Below are 16,215 nucleotides of genomic sequence, written 5' to 3' on the forward strand. Positions count from 1 at the left end.
GACCTTTCTCTTACTCATCAATTGGCCATCAACGAGTTTCGGCCAAATTTAGAATTTTCTTTAATATTTTTTATATGATTAAAAAATATTTTTTTAAGGACTTCCTTTTCATAGAACTTTCTGACTTGAATCATGGTTGAGCTTCTAAAGCAGGGGTTCTAAACATGGAGTCCACGAATCCTTAAGTGGTCCATGGATGGGTTTAAGGGGGTCCATGAGGGTCAGATAAAAATATAACATTTACATTCCCCAGACAGCCCTTCCCTTTGTTTCGGTCAAAGGGTGTCCCATTGAAAGGAATGAAAGAAAATGAACCCTGACACTGCTTATAGCCCTAACTACTAAGCACCTCTTGACTCATTGTTGGCCCATGTTTACCATTTAAATTTGCATCATTGTGGGGGTCCATAGCTTTCATCAGTTTCTTAAAGAGGTCTGTGCCTCAACATGGTTAAGAACCACTGCTCTAAAGCAGTGGTCTCCAAACTTTGCCTATCTTTACTCAGCCCTTGGAGCACCGTTCCTCCCACTGATAACAACAATGAGGGACTATTCTTCCCACTGACCCCAATGACGGGGCGCTATTCCTTGCTCTGACATCAATGAAGGGGCACTAATCCTCCCTTTGACACCAATTACAGGGAACTATTCCTCCTGCTGAGACCAATGATGGGGCACTATTCCTCCCACTGACCCCAATAATGGGACACTATTCCTCCCGCTGACACCAATGATGGGGCGCTATTCCTCCCACTGACCCCAATAATGGGACACTATTCCTCCCGCTGACCCCAATGATGGGGCGCTATTCCTCCCACTGACCCCAATAATGGGACATTATTCCTCCCGCTAACACCAATGATGGGGCGTTATTCCTTCCACTGACATCAATGATGGGGCACTATTCCTCCCACTGACACCAATGATGGGGCACTATTCCTCCCACTGACACCAATGATGGGGCATTATTCCTCCCACTGACACCAATGATGAGGCACTATTTCTCCCACTGACACCAATGATGGGGCACTATTCCTCCCACTGACACTAATGATGGGACACTATTCCTCCCACTGACCCCAATGATGGGACACTATTCCTCCCGCTAACATCAATGATGGGGAGCTATTCCTTCCACTGACATCAATGAAGGGGCACTAATCCTCCCGCTAACACCAATTACAGAGAACTTTTCCTCCCACTGACACCAATGATGGGGCACTGTTATAATATTGTGATCCCTGCGCTATGTTATATGTGGAATATGCTTACAAGACTGCTGTTGGGGTAAAAGGTGTATGTTGCTCTCAGATATTTTGGTGTGTGTACCCAGCGCTGTCTAACCATGAAGTGCCTAATATGTATCCTTATTCATTATTTATACAAAAACATATACCATAATGTTTAAACCACAATACAGTATTATTATAGAAAATTAAAAAAATAATGTTTTTATAACGTTTTATATGTTTTTGTAAAAATAATGAATAAGGATACATACTGTATTAGACACTTCATGGTTAGACAGCGCTGGGTACACACACCAAAAAATAATGGGGCACTATTCCCCCTACTGACACCAATGATGGGGCACTATTCCTCCCACTGACACCAATGATGGGGCATTATTCCTCAAACTGACACCAATGATGGGGCAATATTCATCCCAAAGACACCAATGATGGGGCAATATTTCTTCCACTAACACCACCATTGATGGGGCACTATTCCTCCCAATGACACAAATGATGGGGCATTATTCCTCAAACTGACACCAATGATGGGGCGCTATTCCCCCCACTGACACCAATGATGGGGCAGTATTCTTCCCACTGACACCAATGATGGGACACTATTCCTCCCACTGACAACCAATGATGGGGCAATATTCCACCCACTGACACCAATGATGGGGCACTATTCCTCTCACTGACACCAATGATGGGGCATTATTCCTCCCACTGACACCAATGATGGGGCACCATTTCTTCCACTAACACCATTGAGGGGGCACTATTCCTGTCTTCTTGCTTTTATTAGCATAGCTATTGCTTCTGCTCTATAAGAACAAGCTGCCTGAAGCGTGATTTTCAATAGGATTTTGGACTTTTATGGACTCTGATAGACTTTTTTCTTTGGACTGATATATATGCACCTAGTTATCGCTATCCCTGCTCCACAATTACATTTTTTTTCTTACACCTTGAAGAGTTTATTGACTACTAGGGAATGTCCTCTGTTAAAGTTTGCACTATTTCTGGAGTATCCCAGGGGTCACCCTATACCATATCCAATTTCTTCAATCCTAAGAAGGGAAGTTACCGTGTGCCTGGATGATTGCAACCACTAGGGAATTGAACTCGGGAGAAATAGGGGAACCCATCAGGGGTCTGTGTGCTACAGATGATTTCACATCAGCATTAAGAGATTACTAGTGAAAGAGGGGAAAGGTCCTCTTTAAGTGCTGCAGCTCATCATTTTTAAGGGGAAGCCATATTTCTACTTTAGATCAGGTCCTGTTCCTTTGCAGTACTGCTTTTCCTCCACAAGATGTCCTCAATCTTCCCGGTTGAAGGATGCCCAGTGTCTGTGGAACAGGGATGTCACTTGAGGTGGGACCACATGGCCCAGAGTTGGGCTTTAACCACTTCAGAAGGTTTACCCCCTTTTATGACCAGGCCATTTTTTGCAATACTGCACTGCATTACTTTAACTGGCAATTGTGCAGTTGTGCGACGCTGTACCCAAATAAAATCCTTTTTTTCCCCAAAAATAGAGCTTTCTTTTGGTGGTATTTGATCGCCTCTGCGATTTGCATTTTTTGCGCTTTAAACAAAAAAACACCTCAACAATCATTTGTACTTTCTGCTATGAAACAAATCCAATAAAAATATTAAAAAAATCTAATTTCTTCATCAATTTAGGCCAATATGTATTCTGCTACATATTTTTGGTTAAAATAATCCCAATAAGTGTATATTGATCAGTTTATGCAAAAGTTATCGCGTCTACAAACTATGGGACAAATTTATTAATTTTTTTACTAGTAATGGTGGCAATCAGCGACTTATAATGGGACTGCGATATTGCGGCAGACAAACCAGACACCTAACTGACACTTGGACACTTTTTGAGGACCGGTGACACCAGTACAGTGATCAGTGCTAAAAAAATATGCACTGTCACTGTACTAATGACACTGACTGGGAAGGGGTTAACATCAGGTGAGATAAAAGGGTTAAATGTGCTCTTAGGTTGTGCTTATTCACAGTGATTTAACTAGGGGAAGACAAAGAGCCATATTCCTGTGTAGCACCCTCCTAGGTAGGTGCTAGGTAGAAGATTGTTTGCTCCATCTGCTTATCAGGGGAGCCTGATCAGTAGTTTTGCCTGTGTCCATGTGTGATTTACTTGGTCCCCACTGTATCCAATAGGGGAGCCTGTTGGACAGTGGAGGAAACCCACCCAATGACACACAGGCTTTTGTGGCTGTCCCAGTGGGAGGGCACAACAGTGGTGCATCCTGGGATAGGTCATAAAAGTCGAGGGCACATGTGACAGGGCGTCTTTGGGCGGGAAACCAGGTCCCAGGAGGAGCGGGAGGGGCATCTGTCAGCAAGGAAGGTGGTCACAGGCAGCCGGCCTAGTGGACCAAGTGGGTGATGCTGAGCCAGGAGGTCCAGGATACTGACGAGTGGAGCTGAAGGCAGAGCAACCCAGGGAAAAACAGCATCCATGAGTACCGGGAAGCTTGCCAGGGGTCTGCCCAGGAAGGGGACCACTCCAGTGAGGGTCAATGGACAAGAGCTAGCATGCACGGGAAGTGAGAAAGGGGGTGCCAGGTTAGGACCCTGAAGAGGAATTAATTCAGGAACATATCTTTTACTTCACTTCAGTGGCAAGGTGAAGCAGCGGCCTTGCCGCACACACTACAGTCAGTTGTCCTCAGAAACTGTGCATAGTTCAAGTTAGAGTATCCCACTCATCCCTTTTCCCATCCAAGTTCTAAAGTCCTGCTTAGCAGAAACACAGGATCCATACCTTTCCTTCTGACAGAATGGCGATCTGCCTTGTTTACATAGGCAGAGCATTGTTCTGCCTCTGTACTGTTTAACCACTTTACCACCGGAGGATTTTGCTGCTAAAAGACCATATTTTGCGATTCGGCACTGCGTGAATTTAACGGACAATTGCGCAGTCGTGCGACGCTGTACCTAAATGAATTTGACGTCCTTTTTTTCCCACAAACAGAGCTTTCTTTTGGTGGTATTTGATCACCTGTGCGATTTTTGATCATGCGCTATAAACAAAAAAAGAGCGTCAATTTTGCAAAATTTTTTAACATTTTCGGCCAATTTGTTTTATGCTACATATGTTTGGTAAAAAAAAATCGCAAAAAGCGTATTTTGATTGGTTTGCGCAAAAGTTATCGCGTTTACTAACAAAGGGAAAGATTTTTGTCATTTTTGTTGTTTTTTTTTTAACACGTAATGGCGGCGATCTGCGATTTTTTTTTTGCGGTACTGCGACATTGTGGCGGACAGATCGGACCCTTGACTGACATTTTTGACACTTTTGGGGTTACCAGTGACATTTCTACAGTAATCAGTGCTATACATATGCATTGTTACTGTAAAAATACACTGGTAGTGAAGGGGTTAACTTTATTTGAGAGGGAGGGGCTGTGTGTGTCCCTAGGGGCGGGATTCTTACTGTGATTGGCTGTGGCTTGAAGTGTAGGAACACTGATCAACGGTCCTACATAGTAGAACCGTGTGATCAGTGTTTCTACACAGGGGAGAATGACAGGCGGCTTGTTTACATTAGCCGCCTGACTTTCTCCCTCTCCCCCGACGATCGCTGAGTGACCGGCGGACATCGGGTCCGCCGGTCACACACGTGGGGGGGTTCGTGACCGCGCGGGAGCGCGCCTCCGGCGGCGCACGCTCGCTCGCTCGCTCCCCAGAGCCTCACAGGCTAGCGACGTAGACCTACGTCGCTCTGCCTGTGAGGGGCTGACTGCCGCAGTAAATATACTGTGAGCAGTCGGCAAGTGGTTAATTGGGGGGGTGGGCGGAGATCTAATCCACGGTACCCGCCACTGGGCTCCGCTCTGTATAATCAGTGGAGGGCATGCGCGCCCCAGACTCGGAGGTTTCAGATCACGTGCTAGGTACGTGATCTGGCACAGAGCGCCCGTCCTGCCACTGTAAATGTACAGTGGGCGGTCCACAAGCGGTTAACCATGTTTGGCAATGGGCATTGGCCACCATATTGGAATTCCAAGATGATCATCACATTCTGCCTTTTCAGTATCGAACCTTTAGAAGAAGAGTTAAAGTCTGGATGTCGGGCAATACAACCAGTTTTGCTTTCAGAATCTTTTCTAAATGAGCGGTATTTATCCCGTCTTATCTTCCACTTCTGCTTTTTATATGTCATTACACAATTCTTCAGGCCAAATACAGACAAATTTCGGAAACCGCCCAACAAATGATACAATAAAGGAAACACAAGAATGCGCAGTAATTTGTCTTGAGCCGTCAAGGTGATTTGGGGGATCAGATGTATCGGTGGGAAATTAAACTTGCCACCAATGATTATAAAATGCCGGGGTCTCGGCGCTGTCTCAGACATATCGCAGCAGACATCGCCCCCTCCCCCACCCAGACAGGAAAAACAAGCCGCATTTGCCAAATGTCAATAAATGACACAGTACCGTTTATTAAAGATGTTGATAGAAAGCCCAAACTTTCAGCTTTCATTTCTATCAAATCCTAGACGTGAGATGGATCTGATAAGGGTTGTTTAAGTTGTTCTTGAATGGATGCCTGAGTGCGATCACCGCGTTTACACAAGATAACCAGATTAGGCAGACATTTCCCCGGCTCTCCTAATCTTACATACATCTGACCCATCGGGACAATTTAGAGAAAACATATGAAGAAAGTTCAGTGCTGAATTAGACGCAGGTTCTGTTTATCCTTGACATTCCATTTGGCCTTCAAAATGAAGTTTAAAGCAACCTGGTCAGAACTGTAGCGGGAAGGGTAATGAGGTTTTTCTACGGCAACTTTCTGCTTTAGTCTTTCAGTGTTGAGTAGTTTGTAACACACTAGTGCTCAACTGTGTTCTTAGAAGCCCCAAATATTAGTGACCCCTTTATCTCAAGTCTGACTCTGCCATTGTTTTGAGTATATAAGTGGTGCTTACTGAGGCACCATCCCTGTGTCAGTGTGTCCTTGTTCTGGGTCCCCAGGAGCGGGTGTGTCAGTGTTCTGGACCCAAAAGTGTCAGTTTGTCCATGTTCTGGGTCCCCAGGTGCGGGGGTGTCAGTGTTCCGGATCCCCAATGTTTTAGTGTGTCCTTGTTCAAGGTCCTCAGGTGCGGGTGTGTCAGCGTTCTGTAACCCCCAAGTGGCAGAGTGTCCTTATTCTGGGTCCCCAAGTGCGGTTGTGTCAGTGTTCTGGACCCACAAGTGTCAGTGTGTCCATGTTCAAGGTCCTCAGGTGTGGGTGCGTCAGTGTTCTAGAACCCCCAAGTGGCAGTGTGTCCTTATTCTGGGTCCCCAGGTGCGGTTGTGTCAGTGTTCTGGACCCACAAGTGTCAGTGTGTCCTTGTTCTGGTTCTTCAGATGTCAGTGTGTCATTGTTCTGGGTCCCCAGGTGCGGTTGTGTCAGTGTTCTGGACCCACAAGTGTCAGTGTGTCCTTGTTCTGGGTCCCCAGGTGTGGGTGTGTCAGTGTTCTGGAACCCCAATGTGTCAGTGTGTCCTTTTTCAAGGTCCCCAGGTGTGGGTGTGTCAGTGTTCTGGAACCCCCAAGTGGCAGAGTGTCCTTATTCTGGGTCCCCAGGGGGGGGGGGGGGGTATCAGTGTTCTGGACCCACAAGTGTCAGTGAGTCCTTGTTCAAAGTCCCCGGGTGTGGGTGCGTCAGTGTTCTAGAACCCCCAAGTGGCAGTGTGTCCTTATTCTGGGTCCCCAGGTGCGGTTGTGTCAGTGTTCTGGACCCACAAGTGTCAGTGTGTCCTTGTTCTGGGTCCCCAGGTGTGGGTGTGTCAGTGTTCTGGAACCCCAATGTGTCAGTGTGTCCTTGTTCAAGGTCTCCAGGTGCGGGTGTGTCAGTGTTCTGGAACCCCAATGTGTCAGTGTGTCCTTGTTCAAGGTCCCCAGGTGTGGGTGTGTCAGTGTTCTGGAACCCCCAAGTGGCAGAGTGTCCTTATTCTGGGTCCCCAGGGGGGGTGTGTCAGTGTTCTGGACCCACAAGTGTCAGTGAGTCCTTGTTCAAGGTCCCCGGGTGTGGGTGCGTCAGTGTTCTAGAACCCCCAAGTGGCAGTGTGTCCTTATTCTGGGTCCCCAGGTGCGGTTGTGTCAGTGTTCTGGACCCACAAGTGTCAGTGTGTCCTTGTTCTGGTTCTTCAGATGTCAGTGTGTCCTTATTCTGGGTCCCCAGGTGCGGGTGTGTCAGTGTTCTGGACCCACAAGTGTCAGTGTGTCCTTGTTATGGGTCCCCAGGTGTGGGTGTGTCAGTGTTCTGGAACTCCAATGTGTCAGTGTGTCCTTGTTCAAGGTCCCCAGGTGCGGGTGTGTCATTGTTCTAGAACCCCCAAATGGCAGTGTGTCCTTATTCTGGGTCCCCAGGTGCGGTTGTGTCAGTGTTCTGGACCCACAAGTGTCAGTGTGTCCTTGTTCTGGGTCCCCAGGTGCGGTTGTGCCAGTGTTCTGGACCCACAAGTGTCAGTGTGTCCTTGTTCTGGTTCTTCAGATGTCAGTGTGTCATTGTTCTGGGTCCCCAGGTGCGGGTGTGTCAGTGTTCTGGACCCACAAGTGTCAGTGTGTCCTTGTTATGGGTCCCCAGGTGTGGGTGTGTCAGTGTTCTGGAACCCCAATGTGTCAGTGTGTCCTTGTTCAAGGTCCCCAGGTGCGGGTGTGTCAGTGTTCTGGAACCCCCAAGTGTCAGAGTGTCCTTATTCTGGGTCCCCAAGTGCGGTTGTGTCAGTGTTCTGGACCCACAAGTGTCAGTGTGTCCATGTTCAAGGTCCTCAGGTGTGGGTGCGTCAGTGTTCTAGAACCCCCAAGTGGCAGTGTGTCCTTATTCTGGGTCCCCAGGTGCGGTTGTGTCAGTGTTCTGGACCCACAAGTGTCAGTGTGTCCTTGTTCTGGGTCCCCAGGTGTGGGTGTGTCAGTGTTCTGGAACCCCAATGTGTCAGTGTGTCCTTGTTCAAGGTCTCCAGGTGTGGGTGTGTCAGTGTTCTGGAACCCCAATGTGTCAGTGTGTCCTTGTTCAAGGTCCCCAGGTGCGGGTGTGTCAGTGTTCTGGAACCACCAAGTGGCAGAGTGTCCTTATTCTGGGTCCCCAGGGGGGGTGTGTCAGTGTTCTGGACCCACAAGTGTCAGTGAGTCCTTGTTCAAGGTCCCCGGGTGTGGGTGCGTCAGTGTTCTAGAACCCCCAAGTGGCAGTGTGTCCTTATTCTGGGTCCCCAGGTGCGGTTGTGTCAGTGTTCTGGACCCACAAGTGTCAGTGTGTCCTTGTTCTGGTTCTTCAAATGTCAGTGTGTCATTGTTCTGGGTCCCCAGGTGCGGTTGTGTCAGTGTTCTGGACCGACAAGTGTCAGTGTGTCCTTGTTCTGGGTCCCCATGTGTGGGTGTGTCAGTGTTCTGGAACCCCAATGTGTCAGTGTGTCCTTGTTCAAGGTCCCCAGGTGTGGGTGTGTCAGTGTTCTGGAACCCCAATGTGTCAGTGTGTCCTTGTTCAAGGTCCCCAGGTGTGGGTGTGTCAGTGTTCTGGAACCCCCAAGTGGCAGAGTGTCCTTATTCTGGGTCCCCAAGTGTGGGTGTGTCAGTATTCTGGACCCACAAGTGTCAGTGAGTCCTTGCTCAAGGTCCCCAGGTGTGGGTGCGTCAGTGTTCTAGAACCCCCAAGTGGCAGTGTGTCCTTATTCTGGGTCCCCAGGTGCGGTTGTGTCAGTGTTCTGGACCCACAAGTGTCAGTGTATCCTTGTTCTGGTTCTTCAGAAGTCAGTGTGTCATTGTTGTGAACCTCCAAAAATCTTGGGTGTCATTGTTCTGGACCAACATGTGTCAGTGTGTCATTGTTCTGGGTCTTCAGATGTCAGTGCGCCATTGTACTGAACCTCCAAAAAGTCAGTGTATCACTGTTCTGGGCCCCCAAGTGTCAGTGTACAGAAAAACCTTGGATTGTGAGCATAATTTGTTCCGAAAACATGCTTGTAATCCAAAGCACTCGAATACCAAAGCGATATTCCATATAAGACAAGCGTTTAACTAATGTGCCCTTAGAAGCCATCACAGCCATGCCTACTAATGGCATGGCTGTGATTGGCCAGTGCAGCATGTGACCCAGACTCTATATACGCTGGAGTCACGTAGCGCCGCACGTCACTCTGCTCTAACTACTGTAGGGAGAGGTTCCTGCTCCTGCTGAGGGAGAGATAGGAGATTATTGTAGGGACAGGCTGGAGATTGCTTTCAGGGAAAGAATAGGAAGAATCTTCTTTAATCAGACAACGATCTACATCAAATTTATTGTATGGGGGTGCAGTGCACGATCTTTTTGCCCTGACCTGAACCCAGTGAGGGAGAAAAAAAAAACTTTTATCATTCTGTTAGGTGTGCGGCGTGTAGCGGCCATGTAATGCAAGCTCAGTGCATATGTGTCTGCTTAATCTGGATTTAAAAGAAAAAATGTTTTTTCCTTCATATTTTTCTGTGACATACAGTGTTTAGACACTGCTGTTCTAATCTGCTATCAAAAAGCACCAATTTAAGGGGAATATTATTTTTCAGTTTTTCATTTATACTTTACTGCTCTTAAGAAGATTTTGCTGCCATTTGCAGCCCTCTAGCCCTTTCCATGTTTTTTTAGAGCCATTTTTGTGCTACAAAGGACGGGTCACCATTGACTTCAATGGGGTTCGGGATCGGGGTAAAGTACAGGTTAAGTTCGGGTTACGAACCCGGACTTTTTTTTTCAAGTTCGGCCGAACCCTCCGATCCCGGACATCCAGGTGTTCGCTCAACTCTATTCATAAGTCCTTCAGTTTATAGTCCAAATAAAAAGATTATAGCAATGTGATAAGTTGTGTAACCATATGTAGCACTGCCCCCTAAGGAGCTGCTGAGTGTGGATTCCCCTGGGTTACCCATAGCAACAGTCTGTAAAACGTATCACTTTAAGACTTGGCTCAGACAATGAACAGTCCAGGGGATTTGGTTTTTGTGTTTTATTTTAGAACTTGGATGGGAGAAGGGATGAGTGGGATACTCCAACTTGAACTATGCCACTGAAGTGAAGTAAAAGATATGTTCCTGAATTAGCAGATATGTTCCTGAATGAATACCTCTTCAGGATCCTAACCTGCACCCCCTCTCTCACTTCCCATGCATGCTAGCCCTTGTCCACTGACTCTCCACTGGAGTGGTCCCCTTCCTGGGCAGATCCCTGGCAAGCTTCCCGGTACTCACTGACGCTGTTTTTCCCTGGGTTGCTCTGCCTTCAGCTCCACTTGTCAGTATCCTGGACCTCCTGGCTCAGCATCACACACTTGGTCCACTAGGCCGACCACCTGTGACCACCTTCCTTGCTGACAGGAGGAGAGACAGCCCTCACCCTCCTCCTGGGACCTGGCTTCCCACCCAAAGACCCCCTATCACATGTGCCTCCGGCTTTTATGACCTATCCCAGAATGCACCACTGTTGTGCCAACCCACTGGGACAGCCACAAAAGCCTGCGTCACTGGCTGGGTTTCCTCCACTGTCCAATAGGCTCTCCCATTGGATACAGTGGGGACACTCCCTCAGCCCAGATGAATCACACCCTGGACACATGCAACAGGCAGAACTAACAATCAGGCTCCCCTGATAAGCAGATAGAGCTGCTAAGCTTTTACCAACCTAGCACCTACCTAGGAGGGTGCTACACATGAAATGTCCATCCACAAATGGCGCCTCCACAAGGGGATTAGAAGCAAAATCCAGCAGGAGCTACAGCGTATAAAAGAGAAGAGAGGCGCCTCTAAGTGTAGCAATATGGTTACATTTAATGGAGGTTTAACATTTAGCAACTCACATGGTTGAAGAATAAAACAGGCACATCTAAGTATTCAGGCATCCGGGGTAAAGCTGTCCACAGAGACCATCCTCCTCACCGTCAGCTCTCACCGCAGTCAGTCTGCAGTCGTGACCAGGAAGACTACCTTTCAGTCGAGCGATCTGGAAATGAGGCTTGAAGCGCAGGTGGATCGCAGTGTGGAGGGGATGACATTGATGGCGGTGAGGAGGACGGTCTATGTAGACAGCTTTACCCCGGATGCCTGCATACTTACATGTGCCTCTTTTAATCATCAACCATGTGAGATGTTAAATATTGTACCTTTATTAAATGTAACCATATTGCTACACTTAGAGGGTCCTCTCTTCTCTTTTATACTCAGTTGTGACATGACGCTACTTGTATATCAAGGCATCGCTTGTTTAGCAAGTCAAACTTTATAAAAAAAATTTGCTTGTCTTGCAAAGCGCTCTCAGACCAAGTTACTCCCAATCCTGTATCATTATTCTGGAACCCACCCCAAGTGCCAGTGTGTCAATGTTATGGGTCCCCCAAGTGTCAGTCTTCATTTTTCTATTCAACTTTGACAAAAACCTGGAAGCTGTTTGGTTTCTAAGCAGAGCTGTACCAGATTTGCACTTTCCAGTTTTACTAAATCAACCCCAATGTGTCATCATTTTAGGACATCAAAGTGTTACTGTCATTGTTCTATGACCCTCAAGTGTCAATATCATAATTCTAGGACACCAATGTTTCACTATCATTGTTCTATGACCTTCAAGTTTCACTATCATCATGCTAGGACATTCCAATTTTACTATAATTTTTTTTTATGACCCTCAAGTGTCAATGTCATCATTCTAGGACATCCAGATTTCATTGTTCTATGACCCTCAAGTGTCAATGTCATATTCTAGGACATAAAGGTGTCACTGTCATTGTTCTATGACCTTTAGGTGTCACTGGTATCATTCTAGGACATCCAGATGTCACTATTTTTGTTCTATGGCCCACAAGTGTAACTGTCATCATTCTAGGACATAAAAGTGTCACTCCCATTGTTCTATGACCCTCAAGTGTCAATGTCATCATTCTAAGACATCCAGGTGTTTCTCTCATTTCTTTATGACCTTCAAACATCACTGTCATCATTCTAGGACATACTAGTGTCACTAGCATTGCTTTACAACCCTCACTGTGTCACTGTCATCATCCTAAAATGTCCAAGTGTCACTATCATTGCTCTGTAACCTTCAAGTGTCACTGTCATCATTCTAGGACATCCAGCTGCCACTATCTTTGTCCTATTACCCTTAAGTGTCACTGCTGTCATCATTCTAGAACATCCAGATATCATTATCATTGTAATATGAGTCTCAAGTGTCAGTGTCATCGTTCTAGGATATCCAGAGGTCACTGTCATTGTTCTATGACCTTCAAGTTTTAATGTCATCCTTCTAGGACATCAAATTGTCACTGTCATTGTTCTATTGCCGTCAGGTGTCACTGTCATAATTCTAGGACTCCAATGTTTCACTGTAAGTGATCTATATCCTTCAATTGTCAATGTTATCATGCTGGGACATCCCAATTTTACTATCATTGCATTCTGACCCTCAAGTGTCAATGTCATCATTCTGGGACATCCAGATGTCACTGTCATTGTTCTATGACCTTTAAGTGTCACTATTATCATTCTAGAGCATCCAGATGTCACTATCTTTGTTCTATGACCCACGAGTGTCACTGTCATCATTCTAGGACATAAAAGTGTCACTCCCATTGTTCTATGACCCTCAAGTGTCAATGTCATCATTCTAAGACATCCATGTGTTTCTCTCATTTCTTTATGACCTTCAAGCATCACTGTCATCATTCTAGGACATCTAAGTGTCACTAGCATTGCTATACAAACCTCAAGTGTCACTGTCATCATTCTATAATGTCCAAGTGTCACTATCATTGCTCTTTAACCCTCAAGTGTCACTGTCATCATTCTAGGACATCCAGATGTCACTATCTTTGTTCTATGACCCTTAAGTGTCACTGTCATTATTCTAGAACATCTAGATATCAGTATCATTGTAATATGACCCTCAAGTGTCAATGTCATTGTTCTAGGATATTCAGAGGTCACTGTCATTGTTCTATGACCTTCAAGTTTCAATGTCATCGTTCTAGGACATCAAAGTGTCACTGTCATTGTTCTTTGACCCTCAGGTGTCATTGTCCTAACTCTAGGACACCAATGTTTCACTGTCATTGTTCCATGACCTTCAAGTGTCACTGTCATCATGCTTGGACATCCCAATTTTACTATCATTGCATTATTACCCTCAAGTGTCAGTGTCATCGTTCCAGGACATCCAGATGTCATTGTTCTATGACCCTCAAGTGTCAATGTCATCATTCTAGGACATCAAAGTTTCACTGTCATTGTTCTATGACCTTTAAGTGTCACTGTTACCATTCTAGGACATCCAGATGTCACTGTCCTTGTTCTATGACCCACAAGTGTCACTGTCATCATTCTAGGACATAAAAGTGTCACTGTTCTATGACCCTTAAGTGTCAATGTCATCATTCTAAGACATCCATGTGTTTCTCTCATTTTTATATGACCTTTAAGCATCACTGTCATCATTCTAGGACATCTAAGTGTCACTAGCATTGCTATACAACCCTCAAGCATCACTGTCATCATTCTAGGACATCTAAGTGTCACTATCATTGCTATACAACCCTCAAGTGTCACTGTCATCATTCTATAATGTCTAAGTGTCACTATCATTGCTCTGTAACCTGCAAGTGTCACTGTCATCATTCTAGGATGTCCAGGCATCAATATCATTTTCTATGACCCTCAGGTTTAGGGGTCTCATTGTTCTGGAATCCTCAAGTACCAATGTCATTGTATCACTAGGACCCCCAATGTCAGTGAGCCACTATTCTAAGACAGCAGGCAGATATTATTGAGTCATTGTTAAGGGTTCCCAGGTATAAATATAAGCATGAATTGGTGTGGCTGTAAATATGAGGAGCATTCTTACAATATGACTATATCCATCAGAATAAAAGCAATTGGACAAATGAGACAAATGACTCCAATGTGCCTCCTTGGGATATTAGACATTAGCTCAGTACACACATTTTCACACAGTCATGTGAGGACAAAACACAATTATACCTAAATTACATAGGAGAAACCAGAGCCTGAACGTCCTACAAAATCATCTCAGCAGGAAAAAAATTTGGAAGCGGCACTATAATTCAGCCAGGTTATTGAGATTACATTAATATCGGGGTAATATACTTTGCAGCTCTCCAGGGAAACGGAAAATGGTCTAAAACATACTCAAGTTCCACCCCGCTATCACAACAAAAAAGAGCGTGAACACATTGCCCCTCTTAAGAGACCGAACTCTAGAAGAGTAGAAAAGAAAGTGTTATGTTTACACCATGAAATGTATCGTGTCGGAATTGGAAGAGACATTGGCAAATGAGAACAAATAGTGTTAAATCCATTAGTGAGCACACATGTTGTGTGCAAAATAATACAAAGTTAACAGCTAGTGGGGAGCGAGTGGGGGGATTGTAAATTTGATCCTCCCTCCCTAACAGCTCCTTCCATCATATTTTGCCAGATGCTAAAATTTGGCATCAACGAGCAACTTTTACTTAAATGTATTTAGCAGTTTATTCATTAGCAGGCTTAGAGGAATTTCATTTTTTAATCATTTTGCAAATCACAATTTCCTGTTTCGGTGTGCTCTGAGGATATCTGGGAACCTTTGCAGAAGATTTTGAAGGCCATTTGAAGAACTCCACAAAAGTCAGCATGTGAACCCAATGCTTGCCTTGTTGGACAGAGATAGTCACTACTTTGCTTTTAATTTTTCTTCATTTTTAGGAAAGAAGAACTTGTCAGTCCTTAAAGCGGAGTTCCACCCTAAAATTATACTTACCTCCATCTTCTTGCTCCGGGTCATCTGAAAAACAAATGGATAATCACAATTTTTTATTTTTTTTACTTACCTTGTTTAGAAGAAAATATACTCACCTTACTTCCTCTTCCTCCCCTCGGCGGCCACGGCGATTCGTCACTTCCTGGCTTTGCAATGATTCCTGGGAGCTGAACGTCATCGCTCCCAGGAATCAATGCGCCTGCACCGGCCCCGACGTCAGTTCCGGTGCGGGCGCCGTCATACCTTGCTAAACAGCTTCTGGGCATGCCCAGAAGCTGTGCAGAGATGACGCTGCGGCACCGGAAGTGACGGCGGGGCCGGTGCAGTGCATCGTGGGACCGAAGAAGACAGAAGAGGACGCAGAAGAGGACGCAGAAGAGGACGTGCTGGCTTCAAGCTGCCCACACCTGAGATGGCAGCGCTGGACAATACATTTTCAAGGTAAGTATTTCTTCTAAAAGGTAAGTGCAACCCGGGACAGATCAGAGGCTATCCATTGTGGAATGCACTAGCCCTGACTGTCCCGGGGGTATTTTTATTAAAAGAAACGTTCCCAGGTTGGAACTCCGCTTTAACCACTTTACCACCGGAGGATTTTTCTGCTTTACGTCCAGGCCACTTTTTGCAACTTGGCACTGCGCAAATTTAACTGACAATTGCGTTTTCATGCAACCCTGTACCCAAACGAAATTTACGTCCTTTTTTTCCCCACAAACAGAGCTTTCTTTTGGTGGTATTTGATCACCTCTGCGCTTTTCATTTTTTTGCGATATTAATAAAAAATAGCGAAAATTTTGCGAAAAAATTGACATTTTCTACTTTTACAGTTAAAAAATATCCAGTATATTAAATTTTTGTCATATATTTAGGCCAAACTTTATTTAGCTACATGTCTTTGACAAAAAAATTCTCAATGAGCGTATTTTTAAGTGCTTTAAGACCGGAAGATTTTACCCCATTCCTGACCAGGCTATATTTTGTGATTCGGCACTGCGTTACTTTAACGGACAATTGCTCTGTCGTGCGCCGCTGTACCCAAATTAAATTTATGTCCTTTTTTTCCCCACAAATAGAGCTTTCTTTTGGTGGTATTTGATCACCTGTGCCATTTAAAATTTTTGAAAAAAAGAGCGACAATTTAAAAAAAAAAAAAAAACAATATTTTTTACATTCTGATATA

The sequence above is a fragment of the Pelophylax lessonae genome, assembly GCF_965119305.1.
Source record: "Pelophylax lessonae genome assembly, chromosome: 13".
NCBI classification, from domain to species: domain Eukaryota; kingdom Metazoa; phylum Chordata; class Amphibia; order Anura; family Ranidae; genus Pelophylax; species Pelophylax lessonae.